Source organism: Mastigoproctus giganteus, chromosome 6 (assembly GCF_048544385.1).
Source record: "Mastigoproctus giganteus isolate SK-2022 chromosome 6, ASM4854438v1, whole genome shotgun sequence".
Lineage (NCBI taxonomy): Eukaryota > Metazoa > Arthropoda > Arachnida > Uropygi > Thelyphonidae > Mastigoproctus > Mastigoproctus giganteus.
Window position 1 is genome coordinate 227,409,038 of NC_143580.1, and position 17,221 is coordinate 227,426,258.

General features: G+C 38.7%; 1 protein-coding gene across 3 annotated transcripts in view; it reads right to left on the reverse strand.

Annotated features, from left to right (window-relative positions):
• LOC150085053 (apoptosis-stimulating of p53 protein 1-like) overlaps window positions 1-17,221 on the reverse strand; it is a 103,663-nt gene that overhangs the window by 34,620 nt on the left and 51,822 nt on the right. The window lies entirely within an intron of this gene.

A 17,221-nucleotide genomic window follows, 5' to 3' on the forward strand; every position in this document is an offset into this window, starting at 1 on the left:
AATTCAAAAAAAAGTAAAATAAGCATTAAAAGTAGAATGTCAGGAAGGTTAATATAATTTGAAACAAGCCAAACATTGATCAAGTTGCTAAAATTAAAATATATAAAACCACTGTATGTATTCAGCTACAGGATCTATATAGGAATGGGTATTCCTATATATAATAAGTATTCCCAGGCTTAGTAATAGTAATAGCATTTGCTGTATAATGCAAGGAAGCCACAGGCTTTTGCTGCACTGGCAAAAAAAAAAAAAACAAGTAGATATGAAAATAAAAATTATATGTTTTTGAATTTATTCAAACTGTTAGCCTCAACTACCTGCAAAGGTAACTTTTCCAGAAACTAACAACTCACTAGCTAAAAGAAAACTTCGTACAATCTAATCTAAATATCAAGCCCTGTAATTTGAATTTATGGCCCCTAGTTCTGGAATTCTTTAAAACAATGAAAATTCCACCTTCATTTATTTTACTAACCTCTCTCAGAGCCATATAAATCTCAATCAGGTCACCTCTGAAGTGCCTGGTTACCAAGCTTACCCGAACACTATCTTATATATTAGTTCTCACTATACATATTCTTCATTTTATTTCTCTGATATTATTAGTTATTATTATTAACCTATAATATTATTATTTTAATTACATTATTTTAATATAACTATTTAAATATAAATTTATATTACAAAATGTAAATTTTTATGCATATTCCTTATGTGAGACTGATTCTTTCTGATAGTCATATAACTTTGTATTTCTTTCAGATATTCCCTTTTTCTTCTTCCTAATAAATGCATATTCTCTAATATTATACTGTAAACTAGCAAGACCTACAGTAATGTACACAGCTGAAGACATGAGGTACAACAACAAAAAATAAAACAAATATATGTAAACATTAAGAGATAGTTAAAAGTGAGAAAATTAGGAAACAATGTAAAATACAATCTCTTAATGAGTGGAAGCTCTAAAAGATATATAAGTGACCTATCCATAACACAAACGGAATGCTTAATAAGAGAAGAAGAAAAACAAGAAGAGTGGCATGGAGGCAACAAGGTATCAAAAGCACAAATAAATAAATAGGAATAATGTGCCACTGGCTGATCCATGATGACACAATTACTTCCCACAATCGCTGCAAATTGGATGGTTGCGGATCTTTACCCACACTGGTGTTGTTTATGTTATTATTTTAAAATACCAAAAATTCAGGCCAGGATTGGTTCAAGTTTTCTCTTGAATCAATCCTAGGGTGTGGTATAAACACACTTTCATGTATCAATCCTGTCAGGAATTGTTTACTCTTAGGCTTTGTTTTCAAGGGGGACATTTTTCCAAGCAATCTAAGCTTGTCTCCATCTCAAAGGATGTATTTAATAGATATCTTGTCATTAACAAGCTTAAAAAGGAAGAAAGGAAGAATATGGGAACAGTATATACACACTCTAAGAGTATACATGACATTTATTTTTTGATATGTTAGATGATGACAGCATTCTGAGTTCTGCACTCTCTCTCTTTCTCTGTTCCAAACATAAGTTGTCATGGCAACTCACTTTAAGATCTGCCACTTGCTTTCAATCATATTTCTACCAGAAAGTGCATTCACTAAATCTTTGATGAAGAAAATGTATAAGAGTGGCAGCTGATGCATACTGCATTTGGACCATGCATTTCATCTTCTTTCTAACTGAATATTTACTGCTGAAATCGAAACAGGAATAATATACGACTTTTTGAATTACCATAACTGGTAAAAAAAATCAAATATTTATCACACAAAATGCAATTTTGTGAGGCCACTAGAAATCACGACATTTATTTAAATTCTGCAGATATATCGCCATAGTTCAAAATTAAATATTTCTTATGTCTTTTGCATTGGTAGGATATACCACATAACTTTGTTATGATTACAGGTTTGTTGGAATGTGACATACCTACTGGATATTGAAAAACAACTCGGTAACTACCACCCTACAAGATACAGTAATGAATAATAATGAATGAAGTAATAATGGATGAAAGGTTTTTGCTCAGAGATAAAAATCGTAAAATTAAAGAAAAGAAAAAGCAAAGCTTTCGCTCATTAGTTTTATGTGTGTACGCTTTTCCCAATCTTATTTCAAATGCGCCTGCTAAAAACATATTCGAAGTGGGAAAAAAATAATAATAGATTACCAACGAAGGTCTGGGTTGGTTAGAGAAATAATTAATATTTGTTTAATTCATAAAATTTTTTTAAAAAAGTGGGCATCACAGTACTAATACTTAAAACATAGTTACAGTATTTACTTTACTTGAAAAAATATTTATAACTCAATTCGTACGAGGGCGCTTTGGGCGCACACCTTTAAATACAAAATTTGATAGGTATTATTATTATTATTATTATTGCTCTTATATTATTTCTCCCTGATTGGGGGGTTCCACCTCGTGACGGGTATTGCTACCAAGTACATAGGGTGGTTGTTGTTATGTCTGGTGTTACTGTTAGTCGAGGAACTCTCTGACTATCCTACAGGTGTTCAGGATTGCGAATTTCTGGAGTTCTTTGTAGGTGTTCGCTGGGAGACCTATTAGTTGAACTAATATGTTCAACTAATTTGTTGGGGTTTTGCGTGGGCCCTTAAGAAGTCAGGGCCCAGGGCGTGCGCCCGGTGCGCCCGCCGTTCAATCCACCTCTGGCTGTTATGTAGGGTCTTTGGCACCAAACCTGTGGTTGACACGATGATCGGGATGGTCGTTACTCGTTGCATATGCCACATCTCTTTGATCTCCTGTCTTAGGTTCGTGTACTTCCTGATTTTTTCCCCCTGGGTTTTCTGCGGGTTGCCAATGTTGGGTACCGCTATGTCAATCAGATAGGTAGCCTTTTTCCTTCTTGTCCACAAGGGTTATGTCCGGTCTGTTGTGCGGGATTGTCCTATCCGTTATTATGGTGCGGTCCCAGTACAGCTTGTGGGTTGGAGTCTCTAGTACTGCCTGGGGTTCGTACTTGTAGAACGGTACACATCCCGCGGTGATGTGTTAGATCGTTTCTGAGGCCAGGTGGCATCGTCGACATCTGTCATCGAACACTCCGGGCTCCTTGCCGATGTATTTTTCTATAGTTCCTGGTGCTAATTACCTAGTCTTGGATGGCGAGCATGAATCCTTCAGTCTCGGGGAAGAGCGTTCTGCTCTGAGCCATGCATTGGAAGCAATTTTATCTATGTGATCTTGATGGAGATCATTGTTTGTTTGTTTGTTTCGGGATTTATTAGGCGCATCGGCAACTATGGACATAGTGCGCCAAAGAGATCATTGTAGTGTCTGCCATGAAGTGTCTTCTCTGCCCACCTTTCTAGCTTCGTTTCTACCTCCTGGTTGGGGGGGGGAATCCTCGCTTAGGTTGAGTGGGGTACACCACTTGTCTACTTTATAGCCTGGTGGAGTGCTGCTGTGTGTTTCTGGAAGTACTCTTTCAGATTAACTATTGCTGTCTTCTGTTGCTCAATGAGGTCTATCAGGCCCCTTCCTCCTTCTTCCCGGACAATTGTCAGTCTCTCCACGGCTGATTTTGGGTGGTGTTGGCGGCTCTTGATCATCATTGTCCTTGTCTTTCTCATGATATCCTCCAGTTCGGTGTTAGTCCAATCTATGACCCCAAAGGAGTATGTTAGCACTGGGACTGCATAGATGTTTATGGCTTGATGGTGCAACCTGTGGGTCTTGCATTTGTCTAGACCAAACTCCATCCTAATATCATTGCTGAATTCTTCGATTATCTGGAGTAATTATTATTATTATTATTAGCCATATGGTTAATATTTGTTATTATTATTTTTATATATATTTTAATTATTCTATATTATTTATTTATTATTGTTTTTATTTGTTATTATTATTTTTTATATATATTTTTTTATTATTCTATATTATTTTTTTAAGCATGACTACTTATAACATTATTGTGAACATTTTAAATGAGGAGAGAAAAGAAAAATGATGAGATACACGCACAGAAATTTACAAACTATTTGCCAACTGCTTCCTTTAGCATTTGTACATTATTTCCATGTTGGTGTTTTTAAAATCCAGGAGTTGAGTGGAAGGTAATTTGAATCAGACATCCCTGGTGATGTGTTCAATTAGTAGTTTCTTGAATTGATTTAGTGAAGTGACATTTTTGATTTTTGCAGGGTTTGTTCCAGGTTTTAGCACCTCTGTATTTTATGCTTTTCTGACCTATGGCTTTTCTGAAAAGCGGAATCTTCAGGTTGGCTTCATTTCTTAGATTGTATGATATTTCTTCTTCGTCTGTGGTTATGAAAAAGGATCTGAAAAGAGGGGGAAAGTCTGCTGTCTTCATAGCATTGTAAACAAGGATCGCCTCGGCTTTCTGCAATAGCTGGTTAGATGCTTAGGAGTCTCACTTCCTTGTATCTCGAACTAACCAATGCGTTCCAGGGAAGGCCCAAAATTGAACGAACATCGATTGAGAATGGAGTTGATTCTCGCGAGGTTTTCTTGGCTGGTGGTACCCCATGAGATGATTCCATAGGTGAGGTGCGGCTGAATTAAAGAAAGGAATACTTGTCTGAGAAGAGAAGGAGACACCCAGGCGAGTATTCCCGCTAGTGACCAAGTTTTCTTTCGTAGGGTTATCATTTGTTTTGCCCAACTTAGCTTATCATCTAGCCAGATTCCAAGAAACTTGGTTTCATCCACCCTTTCAAGTTGTTTTTCATTGTATGTTACGTCTAAATCAATATTTAGTGGTTTGTTTTTCGTTCTAAACACCATATATTTTGATTTTTCTGGATTCAGTATAAGCTGATTCTTTTAAAGCCAATTATGCATCACAGAAAGCAAGGCAGAGATTTTGAGTTGGAGCTCATTAGGGTCTTTATCTGTGATTAGGATGGAAATATCATCGGCATACGCTACTAGGTGAGAAGATGGAAGAAGAAAGAGAAATTCATTGATGTAAAGAACAAATAGGATAGGTCCAAGAAGTGAGCCTTGAGGTACTCCCCTGGAGAAATAACAGATGTCAGAGTATGATTGATTTGTTCTTACGACAAACGGCCGATTGGTAAGGTAGTTTTCAAGGAGAAGGTTAATTTTCCCTCTCAAGCCAAGGTTATTGAGTTTGTTAAGTAGAATAGTATGGTTTATACAATCAAAAGCTTTAGATAAGTCAAGAAACAGTGCTATAGCATAGTGACCCTTTTCAAGACTATCAATGATCCTTGAGCAGAAGTCAACAATTGCAAGATCAGTGGATCTTTTAGAGCGATAAGCATACTGTTGTTGATGGATGAGCTGATTTTCTTCAAGAAAACCCATGAGTCTGCTATGAAGAATTTTTTCGAGTAATTTTGCAAAAACTGAGAGTAGAGCTATTGGTCGAAAGTTGTTGATGGAGTTACAACGGTTTCCCTTTGGAACAGGGATGATTATTGCTTTTTTGAATTGAGAAGGGAATTTACCACATTGAAAGAAGAGATTGAATACATACTTCAGTGGCATAAGAATTGAGCTAAGGACCATTTTCAGCAGAGACGGAGATATTTCATCAAAGTCAGGGGGCTCCCTTTTCTTTCAATTGATTCCCTGCTTCTAAAATCTCTTGATCGTAGATCAATAAAATATTGTGCAGGTAAAAAATAGTGGTGCAGCACCACTAGCTTTTTTATTATTATATATTTATTATTTTTTATTGTTATTTTTTTATTATTTATGTTTATTATTTTATTATATTGTTTTTTATTTCTAGTTTTTATTATATATTTTTATCTGCACTTTTTTATTTTATTTTTTAGTATTTTATTATTATTATTTTACCAGCAATTTTTTTTACAACCACGGGTAGTTTTTTTTTTTTTACTTTATCTATTCCCTCTAGAATGGGCCCCCCAGAGGTTCCTGGCCCACCTTCTGACAACACGAGGTGGGTCAGAGTCTCCTTCAAGACGGTACGTGTTTTATTGGGGCTGGCCCACCTTCCCGTGATGTGGACGAGTACCCAGAATCATCTGTCCAGGTGACTGATGCTTCTGGGTAAGCTAAGAACAGAACAACAGAACACACACAAACCTATGTCACACACATATGTGGCCCATTTGTAGTGACACTGTTCTTTAGAGATATGAGGCAGAGTTGAACAAACGTTCTAGGTGCCGCACTTACATAAACACATGTCCATGTGCACCAGTCAAAAAAAAAATTCTGAGATACCCTGAGAGAGAGAAAACAAGAAAAGAATAACTAAGAAAGAGAAGAATGATGATATGCAGCTCAGGACCCTGGGCAGGCCAAGCCCATACTCACCAGATGTGAACTCCTGGGGTTAGATCGAAAATAATGGTTGTTTGATCAAAATTTTCTTGGTATTCATGACACATCAGTATCTTTGGACAATAAATATATAGTATTCTAAGATAGATGGACTCAAAATGGATCAGACCGCACCGGAACACAGTTTCTGTTCATCACATGAATGGTTAATCCAATATGCATTACTTGATAATTGAAAGATATTTTATTAAGGAACATTCCATTTCGTAAAATTTTCCAATTCTACCCTTGAAAACAAGATTGCACTTCTTGCTTGCTTTTATTCCCTGGAATTTGAATTTTTCTTCTGGCAGCGACGTGAGTCCAAGTTTAGTGAAACACTGCTGAACCAAAATTTTACGATGTGCAGTGTCATTTAATAAAGTCCAGTCCCCAATGAACCAATTTATCCAGTCTTTTTCGCCAGATAGCATCTCTCAGATGATATAATATCCAATAAGGTTATTCAGCTATAGTTCAACCTTTCAGTAAGAAATGAACGTGGAAAATGCTTCTATGGCCAAAGGGTTCTAACACCACTTTGCGTGATAAACTTTCCAAATTAGGAGTATACGTACTGGCAGCAATTTAAGCATTTCAGACGGACTATTAATAGCAAACAAACCTCAATACTAGTATGCTGTTTGAACAGTGACATGTTACTGTTTCCATGCACGAAAATATGAAAGCAACGTACCATGACCTGACAAATTCTAAACATGCTTCAACTTATTGCTTTCAGATATGTATCGATCGTAAAGAAATATGTTTCTCCTTCTATTTCCAATCCTCGCAAGTAGTGGGGTGTACAGCGTGGCCACTCTTACACTGAGTGGAAAGTGTTTAACTAAATTCCTGTCACCGGCTGAAGTTGAAATACTTCCAACGTATAGTGAAAAACCTTTCTGGAACACTTTTGTTAAATTAACTGAGCTCTTTAAAACTCAGTTAATTTAACCGCATAAAAGGAAAACCTGGCAGAGAATATTCGTAATTTACAGACATGACATACTCACTCCTCATGAACACTCCTCACTCCTTTGCAGTTAGCATAATGATTACCATCGTCGTCTTTCTACACCGTATGAAAAAGAGTTGAGTGCAAATCCTATTGATATGAGTGAAATTTATGGGCTTTTTATTGGTACCATGGCCCAATTAGCCGTCTTAAGAAGGGATCATATGATTTCTTTCCTGAAACCTAGAGTTTTTGAACATGCAGGATGTTTGATAATATTTCTAGCAACAGTGGTATTGCAGTGTCGATTTTCTGTTTGCTGGACGAAAAACTTGAGTTCCGGGAGGAAAAACCATACAGCCGTCGCCTGAGATCGACTAACTCGGCCAGGCTCTGAAACTGATACATATAAATCCCTCTCTTCATCGACGGGACTCGAACCCAGGTCTTTTACACCCAGTGTAGGAAGGACGGCGATTCTACCAACTGAGCCACGACGACCTTGAATTTTTACTCCCTACTGTGCAGTCTCTGCAAGGGGAAGAATGGCATCAACAGTGGGCTCACTTAATTCATTCAAGGTCTTAAACACTTCAATCAGATCTCGAAGGTACCTAGTCTCCAGACGCTGCAATTTGTAGAACTGAAGCTTTTCTTGGTAAGAGCACCCTTTTTCCCTTCACCAATCTCGTTGCTCTTCTCTGCACATTTCAGTGGATTCTTCCTAAATGAGGCCTCTACACCTTTGTAGGCGCCTCCGTAGCCAGGTGGGAAGGAGCAGCAGTGCGTAGCACAAGCTTCTTGATTAGACCGGGGTTCGAGCCCGTCATCACCAAATACGAAGGATGCGGAAAGGTCAGGGAATGACCACTGCATATTCTGGAGCAATATGGCCATAGTTGCTAATGCTCCTAAAAACCCAAACAACAACAACAACATCTACACCTTTATGCAGTATTCAAGATGCAGTCTGACCATGACCTTGTACAAAAGGATAATCACCTTATCCCTTCTAGAAAAGTTCCTATATATCGCTGGCAAAACTCCATGAGCTGTCCTGGCAGCCTGTCTGCACTGCTCAGAGAACTTCATAGTTCATTGCACAATTACCGCCGGTTATTTTTTATTTTCAACTATTTTGAGTATAATCCCACAGGTGGTATGTTAATCTTGGATTACTGGTACCCATACACAGCACCTTGCATTCAGGTGCCCTTTTTTATGTTTAGATTCAACAATTTCTCTTCAATTCTCCTTTCAGTTATCACAAAATCATTTAGCTCCTGTTAGAGTTTGATATACGTCTGGCAACTCCTTCCCTAAAGAGCTCCTCATTTGTGAACGTAGATGCAAAATACCTGTTAAATTTTTATATGCAATACTTTTAACAGAGCGAGATTATTTACAGCTCATGGACTTTGAAAATGGCAGGATTATCGGGTTGTCAAAAGTCAGATGGTAAAAACGGAAAATCTCCATTCGTGTGAGTTATGATACCTGAACGGTTAGATGCTTTTGGCAATAATGGATACAGGAAGGTACTTGAACATGTCACCAGAGCTCTGGTCACATCTGATGAAAGTTAGAATGGGAGAAAGACGACTAGTGACAGGAAAAAGATCAACTGAAATCCGCCCCATTTCCAACATTACAACGCCATCTCTATCTGCGCCTGAGCCAAGCAACATAATTTACAAACGAGTGTGTGAAGTGGAGTGCATTCTCGCCATCCATTGCTTCATCTGCCACTAATGCCATTCCAGTGCTTTAATTGTCTGCAGAACTATATGGAGAGAGTCACTACACAGTGTTTAGTTTGGTTTGGTGCATGCCAAGAGCCAAAACAACCAAGGCTATGAGGAGTGGGTACATAGTGCCTATTTCAGTGTATGTATTCTTTGGTTGGTTTGTCTGTTTGCCAGAAGAAAAAATAAACCCGAGTTTCCTTGATACAGAACCATTCAATTTACCCTCAAGACCGACCAAGTCGTGAAAATGCCGATAAAAGTTTTTCCATCAGTTAGTTGGTTGTTGTAGGGTTTTTCGGCACATCAGCAATCAACTACCAACTGTGCTACTCAGAAGGATAGTTTTTCTGTCAAGAATGGACTTGAACATAACCTTTCTCAACACAATGCAGAAGGATAGCAGTGTAATCACTATACTACCACGAGGGACCCTGAAGATACTCTGTTCCAGCCTCTGTTCCAAGAAAAAGAGCACTTCCAGAAACTTATCATTACCAAGGAAAGGGACCGCTGTGAAGAAACCAACAAGCCAACCAACATTTAAGCTGCAGCGCTCTTTCCTTAAGTTCACAAAGAGTGGAACAGGCTTTAAAAACACAGATTGAACTGCATCCACCCAAACTATGTTTGAGTGGATGCAGTTCAATAACACTGTTTATGAAAATCTGCACTCTTTCTTTTGCACTCAGATACTCAAGACATAAATGAAGCTCATATTCTTTCTTCTAAGAGTGCATACCATGAGTGAGAAAGAAATGCAATTGTCAAGTAGGAAGATTTTTCTCCACTGAAAACTCTAAAAGTAGCAAATTTTCTGCTGCAAGACATCATTTATTCGTGCAAAGACCTCATTGTCGCAATCTACGGACTATGAAAGGAATTCTCTGGGGATTTCCAGATGAGAAACACTGAGACTTTACAGTAAACAAAGAATTAAAAGAAAAAAAAACTTGAACCAAGTAATTACCTTTACGATCGATGCGGCAATCACAAAAGAGAATTTAACTACGATTGTGTAACACAACTGAGGCATAACGAGCGCACCCCTTTTGTTGTTAATAACCCCGGAAAAGGCATTGAGTTCAACTTTAAAATACTGTTGACTGTATTCTGTCTTTAGTATAATGTCTTAACTTTATCCTTTCTCCCTAAGGAAGAATTTAGGGCGAGAGAAATCGGGACTACAAGTCCCGAACTATACCCTTTCATTTAACGCTCTGCTGGAGAAAGAACACGTCACGTTTGGCCAAATTGGTCTTAATACATCTACTATAAAATCTAAAGATGATCTTGATTTTCTCCAGTTTATGATTAAAGACAAGAACCACGTTTTAAGATGCTTACATTTAGTTCTAAAGCTGGTTGATTAAGGAAGTAGTTTCATTCGGCTTATTTCTACAATCCAGACTTTCGCTTATCATTATTATTTCAGAATTAGTAATTAGTTTGCCTTGGAACTTCAGAAAGCACAAATAATATAAATAACGGGTAGATTCAAAAAAGATTTGTGTTCAACTAGAAGTATTTGTGATAGAAGGTTGGAACAAGCACCATGCATCAACACAGTCATCAGACAAATGACACGTTTGCCACCTCTCAATACACTTCTGCAGGCCAGTTTTGTAGAAGTCCTTTGGCTGTCCTTCTTCAGCAGCAAAGTGTTTTCCACGAAGAAAGGACTTCAGGGCAGGAATGAGAAATCAGAGGGTGCAAGGTCAGGAGTAATAAATAGGATGGGGCAATATTTCTGTTTTTCCTGAGACAAACATTGTGCCCTTTCCTTCTTCTAGTATGGGGTCAGAAGTCTGGGAACTAATCTAGTAGACACTTTACTCATATGCAACTGTTGGTGGATGATGTTCTCCACAGACCCTACACTAATTTGAAGCGCTGCGGCTATTTATTTAACCGCAATCTTCCAGGAGTAATGACCCAATTTTTGGAACACTCTCTGCAGTTGTTCGGCGTCCTTCGATTTCTTCATCTTGCATTGAGGTTCTTCCTCATTTGAATTGTTTATACAAATGTGCAACAACACTGTAACCTGGGTAGTCTTCTCCATAAACAGAGACCATTTCTTCGTGGATTGTTTTGGATGTTTCCCCTTGCAGAAAGAGGAACCGAATCACTGATCTATATTCTACATAACCCATTGTGACACTTCAGCGCTGAAAAGAAAAAAATAAATAAATAAATTTTCAGATCAAAATCAAAATTTGTGTGGTTGCTATAGAAGCTCAAGGTCAAACAAACAAAAAAAATCATTTTTCTACCACAACTACTTCTGGGTGAATACTTCTTTTGAACTCCCCCCCCCCTCGTATATTTTCCCCTTCAAAACATTTTGCGCATCTGATATATTACACTGGTGTGCAAAACTTAAGGACCAACACTATTTCTAAAGGCTACAACCACAAAATCTTTACTTAAGGTACCCTTTACTGATGAGAGTAGATTCGGTCTCAGCAGCGATTCTGGACGTCAGCTAATCTGGCGAGAGGTTGGCACACGGTATCACCCCGCAAACATCATTGAAAGGGATTGATATGGCGGTCGAGGTGTTCTCATCTGGGGAGGCGTTATCTTGGATGGACGTACACAACTCCAGATACTGGAAGGAGGTATTGTAACCGGTGCACGCTACTGTACTGAGGTAATCCTTCCCCATGTGGGTCTCTTCCGAGGTTGGTTGATTGGGGATTTATTTGGGGCATCAGCATCTATGGCCATAGGGCGCCACTGTTCCAAGGTGCCATTGGTCCCGAGTTCGTGTTTATGGATGATAACACCATACCCCATCGCACTGCAGCCGTTGATATGCTTTTGGAAAGTGAGGACATTGTTCTATGGATTGGCCTGCCCGTTCAACACCATCTAAATCCCATCGAACACATATGAGACGCTCTGGAAGACGCCTAGCGGCACGTCCACACCCACCAGAAAATGTTCACCAGCTGAAGATGGCGCTGACAGAGGAATGGACGATGTTACCGCAGGAACTTATCAACAACATTATTCTAAGTATGCACATGCGGTGCAAAGCCTGCATCGACATTAACGGTGGCCATATCTCCTACTGAGGACACACATCTTCCCTTTGTTCCACCTTGGGCAGTGATACAGCTGTATCATGGCAGCCAGTGCTATGTTGCCATTTTTGAATAAAGTCCCTCTGTACCGTTTTGTTTCCGTTGTTGTTTCCTTCATCGTTTCTGTACCTCACGAGGTTCCTTTGGTATGCTTTTCCCATATCCAGCCACATCTATGAGAAGGTACAGGTGAAAACCTGACTGGTCCTTAAATTTCTGATATTTTGGATAATTGTATTAGTTAAGTAGATGTGAAATTTTGGTTTACTCCATAGTCTTTTATTGGTTTTACAAGGGTCATCCCTGGTCCCTTTTATTCTTGTGTATAGCTTAATGATTATCGAAAATATTTAAAAATAACTGTGTCTATGGGTTAAATGCTTGAATGGATTTTTCTTCAAGAAAATCAGGCTTTTCGTCCAGCTAAGACCAAAGAATATACTCAATTACCGGGACGCTGAGGCACACACATACAAGCAACAGCCCTCGTGGGTAGCACAGTTGATAGGACCGCCATCCTCCCCACACCGGGTGGAAAAGACCTGAGTTCGAGTCACGTCCATGATGGGAGGAATTTTTATGGGTCTTTTTCACAAGATGATTGAGTTAGAGAACACACGGAATTTACATACAATACAGAAAGAGCGACGTGGCCTTAGTTGTCGATGCTCCTAAACCCAACAACAAAAAATAGGAAATCTTCAGAAGCTGGATGTTAGAGGTGCACGTTGGAAAAGTCCTTCAGCTGTTCAATGACACAGCTTCTAGAAACCCTGGTAGTGTATCTAAAAACTTGATGAAGACCCATAATTTGTGAGATACGAATTGACCAATATCTAAATCCATAAAAATCTTGAAAAATATAAAATATCTCCACGTTTACATTGCAAACACAAACCATACAACCAGAAAGGTTGATTATCTGGTTTAAGGCTATTATACACGTACACAAGGACGGACAGACAGACAAAGCGATGCCTTTAAACGGTTCCGCATTCTTACTAGACATGATTATCTTTTCAATTATCTTTCCGAATCTCGTCCCCAAATTTGAATGGAACTACAATGGATTCTGTGCTCTGTAAATTTAATGTATCGAAGCATGACCAAAATTGGCTATTTTAAGTTATTTCGCAATTTAAGACGTACTTTCTGAAGTTGTACATCCTGGTAGTCTGCTGTTATTGGCAACACTCTCTCGAACACATGCATAAGTATTGTATTTCTTTTTGTTGGTGGAGTAGTGCACGATAAAATTTACGCAGCTTTAAATTCTTTCCAAAGTAACGGTACACGCAAACGCCTTCCGTGCGTTCAGAACAGGTGGGTCAATATTCGGGCAGAGACATACCCCGCCTCCCTCGACGATGGCGTGCTTTATTTAATCTCTTTAACCCTGAGTTACAAGACAAAACAGATGGAAATAGAAACTCTAACTTCCACACCAGAATGCATGCAATTGTTTGGATAATGTTGGATAATGTTCGTGTGTTATTGTCACGTGAATGGACAGCGTATTACCCAACTGTCAAAGAAAAACAAAACGGCAGACGAACATAATTATAGGTGTTGGGTCGATTTAGCTTCGCACTAAGGCACCTGAAAGCCATAATGTCCATAAATTGCACGCTTTCTGAAGGTGGGGTTTGTCTGCTTTGTGTCGTCTTGTTAACACGACAGAATTCAAAGGTTACTACCACTGGAGTTTACAGACGCCTTTAAATGAAACGTGAGCAGAAACTCAGAGTAATCTTAGACAACAACCTGGCTTCCCTGGCATTGGAAATTTCCACCCAAGATCTCCTAGACTACAAAGACGATCTCATATCAAACGTGCCTTGACTACAAACGTCATTCATTCATACCACGCATGTAGTTTGGTCCTTCTTGATCATCTGTTAAAGGCCTTTGGCAGATGATGAAGAAGGACGATTATGACAACAGTTGAAAAGAATAGTACAGATACGGTATGGCCCACAATACGTAAACTCGAAATACCTAACGAAACCTTTTTTTGGTTGCTGTGGGTTGAGTTCTCCTCCTTAATAAATCGAACTATATCAAAAAACTGATTCTGTAGGGCAATGCTGAAACCATATTTTTGGTCACCAACGCGTGCGTCACTCACATCCAGCAATTAATCTGGACGCGAAAGCATTTGGCTGAATGATGAACTCCAACTGAGATCACGCTGCCTTGTAGCTGTGCCCGCAGCCACAGTTGTCATTTTCAGAGTGTGAACTGTTGCGCCACCTGACGAGTAAAACAACAACGCTCTCAAGCCTTTTCCACCGTTGTGGGAGGACAATGATTATAACCACTGTGCCACCCGAAAGGGCCCGATACGTTGCAGTCTGCCACTCGTTCCAGTCGATGATTGAAGGAATTTGTATAGTTTTTTCTATTGAGGCAATAGTTAATCGATCTCAGGCTGAGGGAATAAGGATTCCTCTTTTGCTATTTCTGGTTTTATAGCCAGCACATATGAAAGATTCCGAGGTTTGTAATCATTTTATTTATTTTCTAAAACATGTGCACGCCTTTTGGACACACTCTATATATTGGAACAGAGAATGCGAAATGCTTTGCCTGTCCCAGATGTCCCATGAGGGACAATAAAACAACTGGATGATTGAATGTTGAAGGATTTGTAGGAAAAATCAATCCTACCACAATGAAAAATGCACGCTGGAACTTGAAGTATTAAATCAATTTTTTTTAAATTCAATTCAATGACTTTTAAACATAATAACTATTCCACTTCGTTATTCAAAATCCTTATTTGAGAGCAAAAATCAAAAGAAAAAGAAAACAAGTAAAATGAACTTTTGTTTTAAAAATTTCTTTTAAGAATCTATAGATTTTTCTGACACATGACTGTTTGGCCAAAATGACGTCATCATTTATCTGGCTCTGCATTCGCTAATTTTCCTCAACAAATCAACGATTCTCGAAAGCACCTACTTAAGAATATTAGAAATAGGAGCAGCTCGAATGTCATCTGACCCATTTAACCTTCCCTCCAAAGAGCGCCTCAGTCGCCTGTGCATAAGTCTATCCGTGGTTGTACAGACATATCCGCAATCCATCTACAGCAATTACTTGTGCGGGCTGATGGAAATGATTCCTTAATATTCCAAATAAATAATATCGAAGTTAATTCCTGCATCCAACTCATGGTTGATACTCTCATAAGAACTTATCAAGTTATTTAAACAAGATTTTGTCTTTACAAAACTGTGTTGCATTCCCACTTCTATCTACATGATCCTGAATTGAACTTAAACAACGCCTCTATGACCTTTTCTCATCAACACCAACCACCTTTTGCCCATCGATGGAATTCAGGACTGAATTCCATCGCTGGGAAAAAGTTGGTTGTTTTCAGTCGATGGAATTCAGTCCTGAATTCCATCGACTAGAAACATGAGACGCCATGTGTTGTGCTTGTAATATCGTGTATTCTTCGGTTGGTTTGTTGCACTAAAAATCCAAATTTCTTGGCAGTGGTGTCCTGTAAGAAATTATTGGCGATATCGTGGAACTCATTGAAAACAAACTGGTCTCGTCCTAATGTGTTCTCCTATATGCGCACACTTGTTCCATCGACATGGGAATGCTACTTTACATGAACCACAGAATTCTTTAGAACAGGTCTGCAGCGTTGAGTCCTCCTCCAAAATTCTTTTGATGGTTCTAAGAGGAGAAAATCTGAAGTAGATACGTTTAGGCTGTAAAGGAGAAAAGTCATGTCTTGCAACTCAACGGTCTAATTTTCATAAACGACATCAACGAAGAGATAAAGGGCGTGATGTTAAAATTTGCAGACGTCGTGAATATTGAGGCAGTCGTTAATGACCAGGATGACTTGAAAGAGCTTAAAGAAGGTCAGAGAAGTGTTTTAATGCTGATAAATGCAAGGTCTTAAATTATACACTTGGTGGGGTCGAATTAAAAACTGTTAAGGTACGTGGGCAGATATGAAGTTACCTGAACAGTGTAAACAAGGAGCCAAGAAAGCCCATGGTGTCTTGTAGATGATTTATCGAACCTTATTCTGTAGAGATAAGGTCATAATCGTACTGTATAAGGCAATTATAAGACCACATTTGGAATACTGTGGCCAAGTATGGCGAACTAATCTAAAAAGACAAAGAGCTTTTTGAAATGGCCCAAAAGACGGGCAACTCGCGTGGTGAGATCGGCAGATGGGCGACCATATGAGGAAAGACTTCAATTATGTGAACTACAGAACTTGGTAAGTAGGCACTAAGAGGGATCTGATTGAAGTTTACAAGGATCTGCGAGGGGTTATCCTGTAGAGATAGGGAGGTCATAATCGTACTGTACAATGAGCTTTTTGAAAGGGCCAAAAGACGGAAACTCGCATGGTGAGATCGGCAGATGGGCGACCATATGAGTAAAGACTTCAATAATGTGAACTATAGAACTTGGTAACTAGGCACCTAAGACGGGATCTGATTGAAGTTTACAAGGATCTGCGAGGGGTTAGTAAAATGAATGAGAATTCAGGAGAGGCCATAAATTAAAATTACAGGGGAAGAAGGTTTAGATTAGACTGTATCTTATCTACTTTTTTTACTGTTAGAAATTTGGCCTGCAGGGGACTAAGCGATTATTCTCTTCAATAAACAAATTAGCTCTTGAGTTCGTCATAAAAAGGAATGAATTCCAATGTTTGCTCATCAAGATAAAAGAGCTTAAATTTGTAGTCTAACTTAAGTAACCAAGCCCCTTTTAAAACGTTGCCTAAAGATGAAGCACTTTTAATTAAAATTTATTACAAAAATGGCGAGTGTTATCGCAGCCCTCAGGATATATCAAGGACAGAGAAATGTCTCAAAGCTTCCCGAAGAACTACATAAAACATATTGTAAGGCGCTTCGAAGAAAGCTTAACTGCTAAGCCTAAAAATGGTCCTCCATCAGCAGCATTTGAAGCGATTCAAAGAATTAACGAGCTGCAATAACAGTTCTTTGGGAATTAAGGTCGCAATCCTCTGGGGAAGGAAGTGAACATTCCATCAAAAATTCTGATGCAGCTGTGGGAACACAAATCCTCGTTTCGATTGCTTATT